Source organism: Protopterus annectens, chromosome 8.part1 (assembly GCF_019279795.1).
Source record: "Protopterus annectens isolate FY-2018-M chromosome 8.part1, PAN1.0, whole genome shotgun sequence".
NCBI classification, from domain to species: domain Eukaryota; kingdom Metazoa; phylum Chordata; order Ceratodontiformes; family Protopteridae; genus Protopterus; species Protopterus annectens.
The window spans coordinates 504,660,546-504,680,707 of NC_056742.1; positions in this window are offsets into that span (position 1 = coordinate 504,660,546).

The window sequence follows — 20,162 nt, forward strand, 5'->3', positions numbered from 1 at the left end:
CACCACACCATATGCAACACATAGCCATCTAGAACATGCATCATCACACATCTCACATAAAATCACAAACCACACACCCACCTTCGTGGCAGCTCTTAATATAAATCTATCCAAACAGCAGAGACCTCCAAGGCAGAAATGCACTTGACCACCACAACACAGCACAAGCCACAAGACACACAGCTCACCTACACAGTGTGCCCCTCAGCCTAAGCCACTAAGGCAAAACAGCTTGCCCAATATACTAATCATAAGTGACTTGATAGTGAGGCGCACTGATATCCTACTCACTAGGTTGAATAAGGAAAAGGTAACCATCAGCTATCAGTTGCCAGAATCTGACACATAACACATGCACTCAGGTCACTCCACAACAAGTACAAGTATGACTCTGCCACTGTCCATGTGGGTGTGATGCACCTCCCTGGACTACATTAAAAGAGATATGGAGAAGCTCTCGGATTATGTGAACCAGGCAGCTTTGACCCTAGCCCTGAGTAGCATCCTAACACTGATGAAGGGACATTCCCGAAAGCTTTGTTGTTTTTTATTAATAAAGTAAGCATTTTTATACCTATTCAGTCCTCTTTTTTTATTTCAACATCCTAACATCACCCAGAATGATAGCTCAGTACAATCAGAAAATTATTGACTTCAACAATTGGCTAAGTTTCTGGTGTCATTCTAAGGGGATCCAGTATTTGTCTGCTTGCAATGACATAATTGACAGACCCTGATGCTTTGCCAGAGAGTGTCTTGCATCTGTCACCCCTGGGTTTCTGGATATTGGCTAAGGCTCTTGCCACTACTATAGTGTCTCTTTTAGGTGGTGTTCCAAAGACCAAATTACCACTGTAACAGCTATAAATAAATGCAGTCTGAAGGTCATGCTGCTCAGTGCTAGAAGTCTAAATCTCAAGATGCACTTGCTTGAACCACTCCTCAAAATGGAGAACATCGACATTTGTGCAGTAACAGAGACCTGATTTAAAGCAGCAGAAAACACCCCTGTGCTACCAAGCTATAATTCATTCCATACCTTTCATCCCCAGAACATGGACTGAAGCTCCAAAGGCAGTGGTGTCTTCATATTCATAAAAGACATGCACACCTCCAGACTAGTAGCCCAGCATAACACATCTGAGATACTCCAGGTACAACTAACATTGGGTAAGACGGTGATTCAGGTCATAGACTGCTATAGGTCCCCAACCATGTCCCAAGACTCTCACTCCATCTTCCTAAGCACCCTGGAAACTATTAGGGTCCAACCCAATGCTCTCATACTAGGTGACTTCAACTACCCCTCCATCAACTGGAAAAACTACTCATGCACCAATACACTGGCCCAACACTTCCTGGAATTCATCAATTCTAATGCCCTGGACCAGCTCATTCTTATCCCCACTATTGGAAGCAACATCCTTGAGCTGGTTATTGCAAACATTAGCAACCGTTGCTTTACACCAATAGTCAATTCCTTCCTGGTTAGATCCGACCATAAACTAATCAACATGGAAATCCACATCTCTCACACACAACCCGCAAAGGTAGCCACCATGAAAAACTTCTACAAGACTGACTTTTGGCTCCAAAAACAGAGGTGGCTAACTTCACGGCACCCATGTCAATGGAAAATAGATGCATGACTGCCAAATCATTCAACAAAGCACTGTACAAACACGTACATAAATGCATGTAACTAGCTATACCCAAGATCACCAAGATGCTGTCCTCCAAAAAAACGGAAGTCGATCTGGTGGTCCCCTGCCATTAATAAACTCTACAACAGAAGGAAGAAACTGTTGCAGAAAAAGGGGAAGTCCCAAGACTGAAAACCCACCTTATTATTCTCAACAAAACATTGAAATCCCTCATCAAAGCCTCTAAAGTCAGTTATGAAGGCAGAATTGTGGTAAACACTAAAAACAACCACAAGGCCTTATATAGTTATATCAAGACTCTCCATGGCAATACCCAGGTTTGCTCTGAGTTACTGCACAATGGTAACTCCGATACTGAGCCAACAGATATTGACAACATACTGGCTGACAGATCCAGTGCTAGCTTTACCCCCCTCCCAAAGGACCAATCACAGTAGCGGAGGAATGCCAGGAACCCAGCATTACTGCAGCACAGGTTAAAGCCGCATTGTCCAAGGCCAAGAATACAGCTTCCATGGGACCCAACAATATCCCTGAATGTGTTCCACATTAACTACAAAGTAAACTGGCACCACATCTGTGTGCCCTGTTCAATCACAGCTTCACCTCAGGCTTTATCCCTACTGAATGACACATTGCTACAGTCATCCCTATCCATAAAGGGGGAGCGACTACAGACCCCGGAAATTATCGCCCCATTAGCCTGATGAGTCTGATATGTTAGGCTATGGAGCATATTATCATGGACCTAATTAACAAGGATATAGGGAATCTCCATACTCTAGATCCCACGCAATTTGGTTTTGTGAAAGGCTGATCATGTCTGCTCAACCTGGTTGACTTCTTTGAGTCAGTCACCAGAGCTGTGGATGAGGGCAAGGCACTTCATACAGCTTACCTTGATCTGGCCAAGGCCTTTGAAACTACTCCCCACTCAGGAATTATGGATGAACTCACCAAACTAGGCATCGACCCCTATATCACTAAGTGGGTTGCAAACTGGCTCATGGATGGAACCCACAGTGTGAATGTAGCAGATTCCAAGTCAGACTGCTGATCAGTCACAAGTGGAGTCCCACAGGGATCAGTCCTGGGTCCTCTCCTGTTTGGCATCTACTTCTCAGAAGTCCAGGCCAGTATGGAGGGAATCTGGCTAACCAAGTTCACAGACGACTGCAAGCTGGGAGCCATTATTAACTCCCCAAGTGATGTAGACATCACACAGAAAGGCCTCACTGAGGCCAATGACTCGTGTCGAAACCATGGCTTTAAGCTTAATGCAAAAAAATGCATCATCATCCCCTTTGGGAAAAACTCGGTTTTCACTAATTACCACATCAGTGGGAGCCCACTGAACACTGAAGGCACGTTATAAGAAATATCGGGACACAGGTTGACAGTAACCTCTCCTTTGACCACACATTGCCACTGTGGTCACATGGCACATCTCATTACTAAGGGTTTTGCATCCAGGAAGAAAGAGGTCATCATCTCTCTCTACTCTTCCCTCATTAGGCCAATCATCGAGTATAATGCCCTATTTGGCATGTACCTCACTAGACACATGCAACAGCTGGAAAGGCCACAAAAGTAACTCACAAAGAGGATTCTGGGCCTTAAACACATGCCCTACATGGACAGACTCAAAAAACTCCAGCTATTTTCTGTCGCATACTATCTAGTAAGAGGCAATCTTTGGTTGACTTACAAAGCCATGTCTGACCCAGCTCTGTTAGAAATGCACCATCTAAAGAAATCCAAATCCCAATGCACCACACGCTCGAGAGACCTCAACCTCATTTCCACAATCAACAGAACATGCTGGAGGGACAGGCTCATAACCCAGAGACTGCCCATGCTCTGGAATAGACTTCCCATATATGTCAAGCAGAGTACCTCACTGGCCCTCTTCAAGAGAAATCTTGATGAGTGGATGGGAAATAGAAAGTTCACCCCAGGGATCACTGCAGTGGCTATACTTGATAGAGGCACTGGGAACTAACGTCGGGCAGCACGATGCCAGGGCACTTCTATGGGCTAGGCTTGTAAAGGCTCCAGGGCCATTAGCCTAGTACACACCTATGAACCTTTGAACCTATAATAAGCTTAGTATCAATAAATGCTGTCAGACCCCCCATTTTGGAACCCGCTGAAACCCCAGCAATCTCCATGGGGGATTCTTGATAGATTTGTGGATTTTAGGAGTCCCAAACCTGAAGGGAGCAATGGATGCTTAACTTCTTAAAAAGCAAACATTCCTATCACTCAAACTTAATATAAAAATCTCATTTATCTTAATATAAGTGACATTAATCACATTGTGGACACAAGTTCATATGCATCATAGATGAACAATAGTGCAGGAGTGCTGTCAACATAATTATTATATTCCAGAAAAACTAACCTGCAACCTTATCGGGTTTCATTATGGGAATATATTTGTTACTCACATAGTGATTAAGGATGGAATGTTCTTCTCTTTTAAGATAAAATGTTTTTGTTCATTTTATTATATAAACTTCTTAAATCACATTTGCATATTTTTTCAAAGATTTGTAACAATGGATGAAGAGGTGGATTAAAAGGCTTCAAATTATAGTATACGGTTTTATATATTTTTAATGGGTTTATAATTTTAAAAAGTTGTAGTAGCAGCTGGATGGTAAAGTGCCTCTAGAAAAACAATCCAAATATTATAAGAACAAAATCCAGAGGTAACACCACGGCTGAAGCAACAGAAACTTTAATGAAGAAGATGTTAGTGCTTTCGTGTTCTCCCACTGAACGCTTCTTCAGGCAAAGTTCTTATACTGTTTGGGTTTATAGCTTTACATGTTGCATTTGTTCCTAGAACTTGGGTGTTAATAATTTAGGGGGAGAGGCTGTTAATTCTGAGTACCCATGCTTGCCTACATCATACGATCAAGTCCATTAGCATTCACGTTATTTTGTTGAAGTCTCATGCATGAGGAGAGAAAAAAGCACTCAATTTGAATTAAAGGGTTTTTGCTGCACTTTAGTGGCTGGCATTCACTCAGTTTTGTTTACCAGTATTGTGTCGTAGGTCAGCTTTAATGGGATTCACTGCTGTTTGTTTATTCGAGACTTTTCCTGTATATAAAAATAAAAAAGCAGAATGTATACATAATCTTTTATGTTATTCCTAAAGAATGAAGAAAGTTTGTCTTGCCAATTTTAAAACCGTCCAAATGTGCTTTAAACAGCTTCCTACTTTCTGGATTCCCACTGGAATGTCATCTCCTTTGCTACGGCACATTCTCTATATCTGCTGTTTTAGGCAAACACTTCCTCTGCACCCAGAGGCCCTCTTCTCTGTCTAACATGAACACAGCCTTCCTTTTATGCCCAATTTAATGGAATACTGCTCATTCCCAACAATTCCTGTTAGAAGTCTCTCTCATTGATGTAAAACTGTTGCTATCTGCCATGAAAATAAAACTATTTACACTTATTATTTTATATCAAAGCCCAGGTCAGAGTTAGTGAAACAAGATGCCATCTTTGATTCAACTTCTTTGTGTCCCCGTAGAGGGCAATGATACTATCATACTGTGTACTCAAGAGAGGCATCAGCAAAGAGAAGGTGACAGGATACTGAGGACCTGGGCGTACTGACGACGCTACAGGAAGTCACGCCACACTGCACAAGCCAGACACAGTCATTCTACATGTCAAAATTTCTCTAATAGTGGTTAGTGAGAATGCTGGGTTAATGCTTATATAGCTTAAAGAATGATCAGGTCATACAAGTTATGAGATGAAAAGTAAGGAAATAATCAAAAGAGCAATTTTATTTGTTTTGAAGTGTTTTCACTTTTATTTCCGTTTTGATTGCTATCTTGTACATGTGGATCGAGTGACTGTTTTTGGTTTTCCCCGTAGTATTTGAGATTTGCAGTCTGGGGAATTGGATGAACTGGATGGACAGAGATTCAAGTGATGGTCAGCAAACAAATCCCAACACATGTCCTTTGCCTGAATGAATGGATCATGATGAGAAGAGAAGAGGAAATGACACAAAAACAGAAGAGAGGCCATGAGGGGGTTCTCCTCATTAATGTGAAACTGAAAGAAATAAGTCACCAAGTAACAGACCTGGATAACAATTTAAAGTGCAAAACACAAGTACTGGTACATTGTTAAAACAGCAAAACCTCTTGTGTAGTTCCACAGAGTTAAGCTGAATTCATGCCCAGGCCGGTATGACCCTGACCCTGAGTAGCATCCTGCCCTTAACAAGAATGATACCACGGTATAGAGAAAAAATGATCAATTTCAACAATTGGCTAAGCTTATGGTGTCATTCAAAGGGGATCCAATGTCTGTCAGCCTGGGATGACATGCTCGACAAACCATGCTGCTTTACTAGAGACAGCTTGCACCTGTCACCCTTAGGCTTTCAAATACTGGACAAGGCTCTTGCCAACCCCATAGTGCCTTTTTTAGGCAAGGCTCAAAAGACAAACCCACCACCGTAAATAGCACAAGTAACAAAAAACTGAGGGTAATGCTGCTCAATGCTAGAGGTCTAAACCTCAAAATGCACGCACTCGAGGCACTCCTCAGTATGGAGAAAATCGATATATGTGCAGTAACAGAAACCTGGTTTAAGGCTCCAGAGAGCACCCCAGCACTACCAGGCTACAACTCATACCATACATTCTGGCCACAAAACCTGGACCGAAATACAAAAGGTGGGGGAGTATCCCTATTCATCAAGGATACCCACACCTCCAGGTTAGTGGCACAGCACGATGCTTCAGAGATCATCCACATGCAACTAACAATGGGCAAAACTGCTATTCAAATTATAGCTTGATACAGATCACCCACCATGTCTCAGGACCCCCACTCCGCATTCCTGGAAACACTGGGAAACATAAAGGTCCTACCAAACACCCTGATATTGGGTGATTTCAATTATCCAAACATTAACTGGGGGAACTACTCAAGTACGAACTCCCTGGCCCAACATTTCCTAGAATTTATAAACTCAAACACCCTGGATCAATTGGTTAACACCCCCACCAGAGGTGACAACATATTGGACCTGGCCATCACCAACATGGGCAGGTCAACCCCCTCACTGGTTAGATCTGACAATAAACGAATCACTCTGGATATCCACATACCGCCACCAGCCCCAGTCAAAGAAACCACAGTGAAAAACCTTTCAAAAGCAAACTTCACATTACTTAAGACTGAGGTGAGAAGTTTCAAAGCCCCCATACTAAAGGATAACGTTGTCCAAGCTGCAAAATCCTTTACTAATGCACTCTATGGGCACCTACAAGAATGCAAGGATCGTGCTATCCCAAGCAAAACCAAGACTCACTCCTCCAAGAAAAGGAAACCAGTCTGGTGGACCCCTGCCATAAACAAGCTATACAATAGAAGGAGGAAACTAGTACAGAAAAGAGTAAAATCCCAAGAAGGGAAGACATCCATGATCAGTATCAGCAAGAAACTATGTTCCCTCATAAAATCATCCAAGGCTAGCTTCGAAAGAAAAATTGCCATGGACTCCAAAGATAACCACAAGGCATTCTTTAGCTATGTCAAGAATCTAAGTAGCAATTCTCAGATCTGCTCGGAGTTAGTGCAGAATGCCACAAAATACACTGAATCAACCAATATAGCCAACATCCTGGCAGACAGGTTTAGTGCAAACTTCACCCCCCTCTCAACCCCAAAAGGGCCCATAACTATACCAGAAGAATGTAGTGCCCCTGAAATCACAGACACTCAGGTTAAAACAGCCCTTTCCAAAGCCAAAAACACAGCATCAATGGGACCGGACAGTGTCCCAGGCTGCGTCCTACACAAGCTCAAAGATGAATTAACCCCTCACCTAAGCACACTGTTTAAACTCAGCCTCTCCACAGACTATGTGCCCAAAGAGTGGTGCACAACAACGGTTATTCCGCTCCACAAAGGTGGAGCCACAACGGACCCCGGGAACTATCGCCCTATAAGCCTGGCTAGCTTGGTCTGCAAAGCTATGGAGAGCATCATCATGGATCTCATTAACAGAGACATTGGAAACCTCCAAACACTGGACCCAACCCAGTTCAGCTTTGTTAAGGGCAGATCATGCCTCCTAAACCTGGTGGACTTCTTTGAGACAGTTACCAAGGCTATAGACAAGGGAAAGGTGGTCCACACAGCCTACCTAGACCTCGCAAAGGCCTTTGACACTATTTGCCACTCAGGTATTATAGACAAGCTCACCAGCCTGAACATAAACCCCTACATCACGAGATGGGTTGCCAACTGGCTCGTGGACAGAACCCACATGGTAAGAGTTGCAGGAGCTAGGTCTGACTCTAAACCTGTTACAAGCGGCGTTCCCCAGGGCTCAGTCCTAGGACCCCTCCTGTTCGACATATACTTCTCAGAGGTACAGGCAAGCACAGGAGGACTATGGCTCACCAAGTTCGCAGACGACTGCAAGCTAGGGGCTATAATTGACTCTCCAGCTGACACAGACATCCTGTAAAAGGGTCTCACTGAGACAGATACCTGGTGTCAAAACCATGGTCTCAAGCTAAATGCCAAAAAATGCATAGTCATCCCCTTTGGAAAAACAAAGTACCCACAAACTACCACATAGGTGGTAGCCCCCTAAATACAGAAGACATAATAAGGAATCTGGGGACCCAAGTAGATAGTAACCTCTCCTTTGATAATCACATTGCCAAAGTGGTTAGAAAATCCTTCTATGTGGCCCACCTCATCATAAAAGGGTTTGCATCCAGATTGAAAGAGGTCATTGGGCCCCTCTACACATCAGACCCATCACAGAGTACAATGCCCCATTTGGGATGTACCTTACAAGACACCTGCAACAACTAGAAAGACCACAGAAGTTCCTCACCAAGAGGATCACTGGCCTCAAGCAGATGCCCTATGCAGCTTGACTGAAGAAACTCCAGCTGTACTTGGTTGCATACCGCCTACTCAGAGGTGATCTCTGCCTGACATACAAGGCCATGTCCAACCCAGAATTGATGGACATGTTCCACCTAAAGAAAACCATATTCCCTCGAGCCACACACTCTAAACCTCACCACAACAATAAATAGGACGTGCTGGAGGGATAGATTCCTGTCCCAGAGACTTCCCATGCTCTGGAACAAGATTCCAATCTACATTAGGCAGAGCTCCTCGCTAACCCTCTTTAAGAGAAACCTTGATGAGTGGATAGGAAACAGAAAGTTTACCCCAGGGATCACTTCAATGGCTCTGCTGGACAGAGGCACAGGGAACTAATCTAAGGGGGTGGCAAAAGCCAACACATTCCAGCTAGGCTTATAAATGTCTTCGGGCAGATAGCCTAGTACCTACCTATGAACCTATGCTTCCAAAATGCAAAACTTTAAATCCAAATAATTTGAACAGCTGCGTTTATTGACTGAAACACCAAAAATAAAAAGACTGTTAAGCACTTTTGTCCCTCAACAACAGGTAAGAGGACTTCATCAGAACAGCCATTACACTTCAGAACCTTCCTGTTATACTGAATCAATTAACTGGTTGTTACACCCATAACGACATTTAAAGTGACCGGTGCAGTGCTTTTTACAAGAAACATCGCACATAAACTTGAATGCGCGCAGTAAAAATCACTTAAAAAGGATCTTATTATAAAATGTAACTTACAAATGTTACTGCAAATGTTAAACATAATAAAAGAATCATATGCTGTTAGGATGTAAAAATAAAATGTTAACACAATGTTGAAATGAATAATATATTGATAAAATATGCTATAAAATATACTATATTATAAAATAAACTAAAAACAGCCAAACCAGATAAGATGTGTGAAAATAGGTGAAGGCTGCCAGCCTAGCCAGATAGAATTTTGTAGATAGTTCTGTCATTTGTAAATATTAATGTAAGCTACGGGCTTGTTCTCTTAAATGTGAAAAGACTGCATTGGATATTGAACTGCAAAAATGTAACAACAGTGCACTCTGCTGTACGAAAGCTAAATCAAGCATTTTATGACTGTCTTTGATGTCAAAATTCGGAGCCAATATATCTAGAGGGAGGCATCCTGCCTATTGTTTTAGTCAATGAGTTAGTCAGAGTTAATGACTAGAATTTGCATGTATAAATGTCCTTTATTGCTCTGGTTTCTGACCAAGTGTAAAGAATGTAAATGTAGTTTCTGTTAGCCTGGGAACACCAGAGAAGTATGAGAAAATGATGTCATGTGAAGCAGCTCTGTGTTATCAATTTAAAGAGCAAGAATCAGAGAGCTCAGAGCATTTTTTCTTGAAAACATCCAACTCAGCACTGTCTGTAGCTATATGTAAGTAGGATCTTAGTCTTTAGTGTTTTCTCTTAGAAATAGCTAGTAGTTATGAAGATTAGACTGTCTTTTTCTGTGATGTCAGAACCTTTCTACAGTATTATTTTAAGTATTTCTCTGTGATCTCTGAACTCTTGACTAGCACTGTGTAGTAAGTAGTATTGTCTTGTGTTTTTATTATTTATTAAATATTTTTAAACCTTTCAACTGTAGCTGTTTTGTGTAGAGATAATTTAAGCTCTAAGAGTACATTGCATATATATAGTGATACCGTACCAAGTCACTCCAAATAATTCTGGACTATTAGGTCACACTTACCATTTGGATAATAATATTGCACAGTAATAATTGGCCACCCTTTTAAGGGCCTTTGAGTAGCTGATAGGAGTTGGTGGTGGCAGGTTGGTACTACCATATAACCTGGGCAGAAGGTGACATAGCTGGAGAACCTGTGAAAGCCTTCCCGAGGAGTGTCTGTGTGTTTGCATATAATTCATATCTCAAAGTGTGTGTGTGTGTGTGTGTGTGTGTGTGTGTGTGTGTGTGTGTGTGTGTGTGTGTGTGAGCTACTTGGGCAGGGACATGAAGCACTGGTAGGACAGAGAGGGTACTGGAGGTTTTAGCTTGCCTGATCAGTTGGAATCTTAACCCTATAGCTGTGCCAGTGGGGAGTCTTATTGGGAATCTGGAGAGAAAGGGAGAAAACAACCCCAGGCTGACACTGATCTCTGTGTGCTCTTAAGGGAAAATGTACTTTACTTTGTGTGTATTTATTATCCTTTCACTATATGGATGCCACTCACTGGTGTTAGTGGTGAGGATTGAGGCTCCTTGATTGCTGGAGCAGTAGTGCATGAGCATCACAGGATGCACCAGGAAAACAAAATTACATATATTTACAAAGGTGGTTGTGTTATAATTTATAATTTCAGTGCCCTCTTTTTAAGCACTGCTAACAAGGAGATATTATCATTGATGCCAGATACTTTAATTGCATTCAACCTCATTTGCCATTGTAATTCAGCTAATTCTAAGTTCAGTTCTCACCAACCACCTCTAGGGTGCTTGGGGACCGACCGCCTCTAAAATATCAAATTTGAACTTAGAAAAACTTGGGCACTCAATACTCTGTCTAAATATGGCATTACTGTTGTTAGATCTCTATATAGCATATACATGTTCATATATTCTTTTTTAAAAAGTCTTTCTGTGTTACCAGTGTAGAAATGTCTACATCCAATACATATCCCAATGTATGCAACACCTCTTATTACAATTACCCTTCTGCAACCTAATTTCAAAGGGTATACATTCTAAAACAAGAGTGTTGTGCCTTAATATGTACTGACATTGGTTGCAGGCTCCACATCTAGTTCTCCCTTTGTTGGGTACAATATCTCTAATAATGCTTTGTTCAAACAGTAATTTACAATTCTTACCTGTCTTGTAAATAAATTTAGGCTCCCCACCTACATATTTCATAACCTCCTAATTACCCTTAAAGATAGTCCAATTCCTGACCACTGTTTCTTTGACTACCTTACTATTTGATGCATACGGAATCACCATCCTCATTTTTGCAGAATGCCCTTTCTTATTGGCTTTGTTGGACTTTTTCCTACTGCCCAATAATGACTTAAACTTTGTCCCCCAGCCTCTTTTTAGTTCACCACTAATATCTGCTATTAGCTTTTAGGATGCCCCCTTTTTATAAACATTAAACTGATTTTGGTTACTTCCATTTCAAATAATTCCAACTCAGAGCACATAAGTGCTGCCCTGACTAATTGCCCCTTGTATACGTTTCTCTTGGAGTAACCAAGGTGACAACTCTGAAAATCTAAATAATTATCAGAAAAGATTTATTTTCTATATATTGTTGTAGTGAATTTTCTCCTAATATTATCCTTACTAGGGGTGATGACCAAATAATTTATGGCCTCATTGTTGAAGTTACCCGCGAACTTAAGAAAGGATGGGGTATTATTAATATATTGTAAAAAAGCTTCAATATTCTCTTCCTTGTTTTTCCAAATTATAAGGATGTTGTCCAGAAAATGGAAGTAACTTAACCATTTGTCAGAGAAATTGCTGTTAAATATATATTTGGCCTCCCATGCATACAATACCAGGCTAGCAAATATGGGTGCACAACTTGCACCCATAGCTACCCCCCATAGTTGTTTAAAATAAGCTCATTCAAAAGTGAAGTAGTTATTTGCCAGAATCACTTCCATGGAAAATAATAAATCTAATTAAGGTTTCATCTAACCTGGTAACAAAGCATTATTCGAGATATTGTACCCAACAAAGGGACCACTAGCTGTGGAGATTGCAACCAATGTCAGTACATATTAACATATTAAGGCACAATACCTTTGTTTTAGAATGTATACCCTTTGAAATTAGGTTGCAAAAGGGTAATTGTAGCATGAGAGGTGTTGTATACATTGGGATATGTATTGGATGTGGGCATTACTACATTGGTAAGACAGAAAGACTTTTAAAAAACATAATATATGAACATGTATACGCTATACAGAGAGCTAACACTAGTAATGCCCTATTTAGACACAGTATTGAATGCCCAAATTTTTTCTAAGTTCAAATTTGGTATTTTAGAGGTTGTCCCCAAGCACCCTAGAGGTGGTTGGTAGGAACTGAACTTAGACTTAGCTGAATTACAGTGGCAAATGAGGTTGAATACAGTTAAGGCACCTTGCATCAATGATAATATTACCAGTGCTTAAAAAGAGGCACTGAAATTATAAATTACTACACCACCACCTCATGTAAAGAAATGTAATTTTGTTTTCCTGGTGCATCCCATCTACTTTGGCTGTTTTTAGTATATTTTATAATATTGTATGCTTTATAACATATTTTATCAATATATTATTAATTTCAACATTGTGTTAACATTTTATTTTTACATCTTAACAGCATATACTTACTTTATTAGGTTTTTACTAACATTTTAAGTAACATTTTAAAGTAACATACTTTTTTAGTGATTTTTTTACTGCATGCATTCAAATTTGTGTGTGATGTTTCTTGTAAACAGCACTGGTCACTTTAAATGTTGTTATGGTTGTAACAACCAGTTAATTGATTCAGTATAAAAGGAAAGTTCTGAAGTGTAATGGCTGTTCTGATGAAATCCCCTTGCCTATTGTTGAGGGATGAAAGTGCTTTACAGTCTTTTTATTTTTGTGTTTTAGTCAATAAACTCAGCTGTTCAAATGATTTGGATTTAAAGTTTTGCATTTTGGAAGCATGAATTTGACTTTGTCGAACTACACAATAGGTTTTGCTGTTTTCTGAGTGCTCCTGTTTACCTCTTTGTTTGCTGGTAAGATATATTACTTAGTGGTTCATTGTTTCAAGAAGGCCATGCTCCTTATAGGTTCGTAGGCTTATCAGTCCTTCTGGGCTAGTTGTTTCAGATCTAATTAATAAAATATTGAATGCATTCAAGTTAAATATTTTTTTGTGGGTATACAAATTATGCCTGTTTCCCTGCCATAACTTTTATACAGATGAACTAGATCACAATTAATAACCGAATTAAATGTTATAAATAATGTAGTTTGCAAGATATACCCTATGTTCCTATTAATGGTTATTCTAGGAAAGCGGACTTATTTTTTTTATTTTTTATTTTTTTTGGAAACTAAAGTGCTAATCATAAATTAATTATCTTAAAGGATTCAAGCCTATTGGGGTAGAGATCTCATTCTATAAGTTCCTCAGAATATGATCTGTTGTAAAATGGGGGCCTGGATGTCAGCCTAACTCATTATTTAATCAGCAGACAAAAGTGTGGTGCACTATATTAAATAATCACAACTTTACATCAGTGATATGCTTATGTTGTGAAGTTATCAAGACAACAGATGCAGGAATGTTTGAGTGAACTGGAACTTTCCTTTACCTTGAAATAAGATGTCAGTGATCATGCGACAAGTGATTCTGGAATTCCTGACCTTGTGGTATGTAGACCTGCTGTTTGAGAATAGACGGAATAAGGCAGTAGGTGGTCACTATTGCAGAAAAAACTGTGATGTCATATTTTGCTATATATTCTGTCATACTATGAGTACTTATTTTTCCAAAAATAAAACAAGCTGTGTTCTTCATGATGAAGTCACCCTCCTTGAGGTGTGCTGTACCTCTCTGTATCCAGATAAACAGAATGTAATGCAATACTGTATGATACTTTTGTTAATTTATTCCGATTATTGCTGAGACTCCTTATACAAGGAATGTATTTAATACAATGTGGTGAAGTATAATCCTGGCTCACTTTAGAATCAGTTCAGATTCCTAGCTGTGAGCTTACATTATACACTACAATGTGGGCTTCAAAGGTGTACAGCCTTTCTCCTTGAAATCTCTTCAAAGCTATGAGTTGTTTCTCATGGGCAAACATTTAGCTATTACCTAAAGACCTCCATTTTTCTACTTGCACTTCTCTTTCTGAATGATTAGTAGAAATCTACAGCAGCTGGAGAGACCACAAGGGTTTCTCACCAAAATAATACAGGGCCTATAAACCATGCTATGATGTATGTGGATGGACTGAAATCCCTGCAACTGTAATCTGTAATGTATAGGATGAGATGACTTGTACCTGATTTCTAGGCCAGTCCCTGACCCTGTCCTGGTGGGAATTCTGCATTTCCACAAATCGGCTATAGCTGATGACAGTAGAGTATAGCGAGAGGAAGATTGTAATAGTCTCCCACATGCTAGTGTAAAATGGACTCTGTAATATCAGTCAAAGATACAGACACACACACACACACCCCAGCTGACTGCAGTGAAAACAGGATCCCTAACTAGGTAAATACACTGACTACAGAACTATGTATTTAAAGCAAGCACCACAGCTCAAGTCTAATTTGAAGAGTGTCAGACAACACTTTGCAGCAGATGACAATAGCAGTGTCTGTTGAGGAGAAAATGCTAATAGCAGTGTCCCATTGCTGGTGTGAAATACACTTTGTAATATCAAGCAAGGGCATAAACACACCCCCACTGACTTCAGTGAGAGCAGAATCCCTACCCATCCAAATACATTGCCGAGAGAATGGAGTACTTTACACAAGCACCACAGTTCAAGACTGACTTTTACAAGGCTGCAGGACAACTTATGGTGGATGACATCAGCAGTGGATGTTGGAAGGCCTGCTTGAAATGGATGTGTAGACTTGTGCAAGTCTCAAAATACTGTCAATCCATAGACTTGGAGTGGTAACTTTCAGATACACAGTTATGCACTTCTGGTTAGATAGACAAACACACATACACCTCCCAGTTTACTGCAGTAAAAACAGAACTTCTACCTATCTAGGTACAGCAACTAGAAAACACAGTAATTTACGCAAGTGCCACAACTCAAGTCTGACCATTGCAAGGCTAGAGGATAACTTATGGTGGATGAAATCAGCACTGGATGTTGCAGAGAAGATTTTCAGAGGCCTGCATGAAATGAATGTGTAGGCTTGTTCAACTGTCAAGATAGTTATATTTCTGCATGTTACCAGATTGATGAGTGTGCAATGAGTATTATGTGGTGGTTGTGTTTATCCAATGAGTAGTATGTGGTGGTTGTATTCCAATGTGCAGGTATAGTTTAAGAGACAGCTTTACAAACTATATGCAAACACATGTCCACTTTACTATATGTGTTTGAAAATCTGAATGTGTATTGTCATTCTAAAGATGTGCATGTTATATCACATAACATTTCCTATTTACTTATGCAGCATAGTTGATATATTTGTCAATGCGTACTGACCAACAAGGGTTGCAATGCATGGGGAGAGCTAACACATGGCTGCATGGTAAATATTTGACACACTCTTAGGGCCTTAATTGTTATGTTTTCACATGTAGTTTCATGGCATGAAGACTAAATGGACAGTAAACAAAACTAATACATGCTATTTTTTACTTTGCATAGTGCAATGATGAGTAGCAGCTATGTGCAATGTCTGGCACAGTGCTTGCACATGAGGGATACACATTTCTTCTGCTTTCCCTGTTTGAGCAATGCACAAAGCCGAGGCTCATTGCAAAAATTATGAGAGTTAGTACTGAGTGTATGAAATGCACATGCTGCTTAGCTGACTCTGTGGCAGCAGGTATAAATACATTGACACATTTCATTTTGAGCCCAGATGACAGTGGGTTCAAATACAAGTGTATGTAATACTTTCAAATAAATAGTGATAATGCAATGCAATTTTTCTTAATACTCCATTCACTGTGTGTTACTGTGTTTTACCTTAGCATGGCATGTTTAAGTGGCAATTCATGGAGTTAAACCACACCATTAAAGAACTGTTCATTGTTGTTTGGCATTGGTGTACAATGCCAAATTCTGTTCCAACATGGAGGCCAAAAAGTGAATGGCTCCATTACTTTTTTTGGTACTTGTGTGTTGCATGTGATTCTAATTTTTGACAAATATTATCAGTGTTAAAATGGGGAAGATAGGAAAGTGGTGAAATGTGGAGCAAGCTGGGGGAAGAACAAAGGGAAAGAAATACAGGAATGTGCAGGAGAGAGGTAAGGAAAAACCATAGCTATTCATTTCTTTAACAGTGTAAACTGAAAATATGTACAGAATATTTTGTGGACTGTCACCTCCACAAAGAAGAGTAACAATAACATAATTATGTAGTATAGCCAACTGGACCAAACCAAGCGTGTCAAGAAGACATGTGTCGAAATGAAGATCTATGCATGGGATGATATTTTTGGGACAAGTGTCCATTTTTTTACTTCAATAAGAGAGGAATGCTGGGTAAGGGACATTGGTATCTGTGGGTCAGGTAAGTTGGATATGTGAGAAAGCAAATGCAAACAAACAAGACAAACAAGGCAAGACACAGAGATAGTGAGATACACCATAGGTTGTGGGACACCATGCTTGGGATGAGGGAGGGGACAAAGCAAGCTCAGACCAGTCAAACATGGAGACAGTGAGAATCTAGTCCTCCCCCACAGGACTGTCATTGCTGTTCCCTTACTCCACAGGGTTCTATAGTGCTTGATGTCTTTTCTTCCTATGGACCATGATGGAGAGCAACCTCACAATCTGGCATAGGCATGCACCAATGGTGGAGTGTACATCACTATGCACCAACCCTGGCATCTCCTGGTGTGTGATGAACCCCCCACATCTGCCAATGCTCCCAGAGGGTACCACAGCACCAGCTGCTGGGGTGGTGCTACCCAAGGGTGCAAGTACTGCAGGGGCAGCAGAGATAGTACCAGCAGGTTGAGTCCCAGATATGCTGGACATGAGTACTGGAGCTGGTGGAGCAAGGGGAGGCTGACTCACTGGGGCTGGCCTATCTCGCTGTGCTGTGAAAGCATTTAGTGATTTGCTACAGATGGATGACAAGGAGAAATTTTGACAACACAATTGAAAATAAAAAAAAGAGATAAGGGTTGGGGTGAGAGAAAAAAAAGAAATAACATTAGTGCTATCATATGTGTCATACAGTGTGCTGTCACAATTATACAAATATTTTATTTAAACTATTATATTTGAGTATATGTCTTATCAACTACAAACTATAATTATGGATTGCACAAAGTAATCCTTGCAATGTGCATATATTGCACACATGTTTTGTCCAAGTATACCGATTACGGTTAACAGCATGGCATTTATCCCACTTGTATAGAGTTTAATTTATGTAATATTATGAAGGGAATGCAGTATTGTATAGTTTCTACTTGTGGTATTTGAACCAGAATCTCTGACTGCAGTCTTACACTTGACTCCTGAAGTTGGTTTGTGCTACAGATCTATGGATTCTTACTTGATTTTACATTTAGGATTTGCATGTTCACTTTGCTACTACTGTGTACAATACAAAAAAATCTATCATTAACTTAAAAGCTACAATAATACTTCTATTGTGCTATACACATACTACTTGCTTCCCTCAGTCTCTCCAGATCTTCAGCATGAGCCTGGCAATTCAAGTAAATTTCAGCATTAGCTGGGAAAAGAAAAGAACAAAAGAACATTATGCATACAAATCTTGCATTTATTTAGCTTTCTATGTATTACATTTTTCTTTATTAGCATACTTATACAACTGTGGGATGTCAGCAGTTTGAAACTCAGTCAACCACTGGTTGATTGTATCCCTCTTTCATCTTTGTAGGTTGTTGAAGTGGTGCCTACACTGTTCTCCAGTGTGTGGGATGCCAGTCGTACTGGATACAGCCTTAGCAAAACTACTCCATGCCTTAGACTTGTACTGGGAGCCAGAATAATCCTCCTGCAGAAGCATTTAGCTGTGGCACTTCACTGTGAGTCTAATAAATATTTTGGATGCCTGAACATCCCACCTTTGTGTCCTAAACTGGACACCACCCCCTCTAACACCAGACATGTCTAATACCAAAAGTAGAGCAATGGCAAATGATGATTTCTCATAAATTCCGGTTATTTATTTATTTATTGTCATTTGTTAACCGGGTTGGTGCAACTGAGCCGTGGGCCCATTTTCAGTGGAGACCCGAGTAGAAAAGCTCTAGATACAGTAGCATTTAATCAAAATTTAGCACTACAAAAAGTACAATACATGAAAAGCAAATTACATAAAGTTGAAATGATAAAACCAATAATATACAAATGTACACCAGTTCAAAGTAAACAAACACAATAAAAAGCAGGGATATATAGAAGTATTTACAAGAGATGATCTATTAAAGTATTAAGTATGAGTGTTAGATGAAGGAAGAAAGAAGCAGGGGGGAAAAGGTAGAAAGAGAGGGGAAGAAAAAAGGTGAGAGTAGAAATAAGAAAGACACAGAGGAAATAAAGAGGGAAATAGGAGGAAGAAAAGGAGAAGAAAAGGAAATAGGGTAAAAGGGTAATTTTGAAGAAACAATAGCACATTGGGTAACTGGGAAGAAACAATAGCACATAGGGTAATTGGGAAGAACCAATAAAATATCAGGTTGGAGTTTGGCATGGGCAGGACCAGGTCATTTGTAGGTAGTGTTTGAGTTCGAGTTTGAATTTGGGCTTTTGGGGCATACCTCTAATTCTCAGTGGAAGGGAGTTCCAGGTGTGAGCAGCAGAATATTTATAGAGTGACTTGCCGATATTTTTTGATGGTTTGTATATGTCCAGGAGATGTTTGTCAGAAGTACGAAGTTGGCATTGAGGGTTATATTAAGATATGATGTTAGAGATGGAGGGAGAGGAGGTGGAATTATAAAGAACTGAGTGCGTAATATGCAGTTGTGACAGAAGTAATTGTTTTGGAATTTAGGCCACTGTAGCGACTTAAGCGTGAGGCAGGGGTGTGATTTGTAAGGGAGATTAGAGGCAAATCTAGCTACTTTATTGTAAGTTTGCTCTAATTTTGAGAGTAATGATGACTGAAGGTTGGTGAGGATTGGGGCTGCATACAGAAAGCAGGGTAATAGGAGAGAGAGGGCAAGTGAAGGTTTGGTGGAGGGTGTGAGATATTTATTATTATGGTATAGATCATCAAGTTTCTTTATGCATTGATTGATATGTATGTCAAATTTTAATTTGTTGTCAGCTGTGACATCAAGTAATTTAGTATGGGGTTCTGGTTTGATAATGGTGTTGTTAAGGGAGGTTATAGAGAAAGTGGATTTATATTATTCAAGTTGTTTGGGAAGGAAAAGTAGAAGTTTAGTTTTCTTAGGGTTTAGTAAAAGTTGATTGTTGGTGAGCCAGGTTTCGATAGAAGCAAAGGTGCTTTGGGTAAGAGTTAGGAGCTATGGAATGGGCAGTGGTAATGAGGGTAGAATCATCAGCATATTGTAATAGTGGAGAGGTTAGTAGCAGTGGATAGCCTGTTAGTAAAGATATTGAACAAGAGAGGACCCAGTATTGATCCTTGGGGGACACCAGTGTCTACAGGAAGAAATGGGGAGGTGACATTTTGCCAATGTATGGATCATTTTCTATTAGCTAAGTAGCTAGATAACCAGTTTATGGTAGGGGAGGAGAGGTGGAGGTCATGACGTCTGGTTATCAGTTTAGAGTGGGAGACTCTAGCAATGCTTTGGAGAGGTCGACGAATAAACAGGAAACTAGTAGGTTGTTGTCATGAGCTTCTGCTACTGTTTGTGTGAAAGAGAGT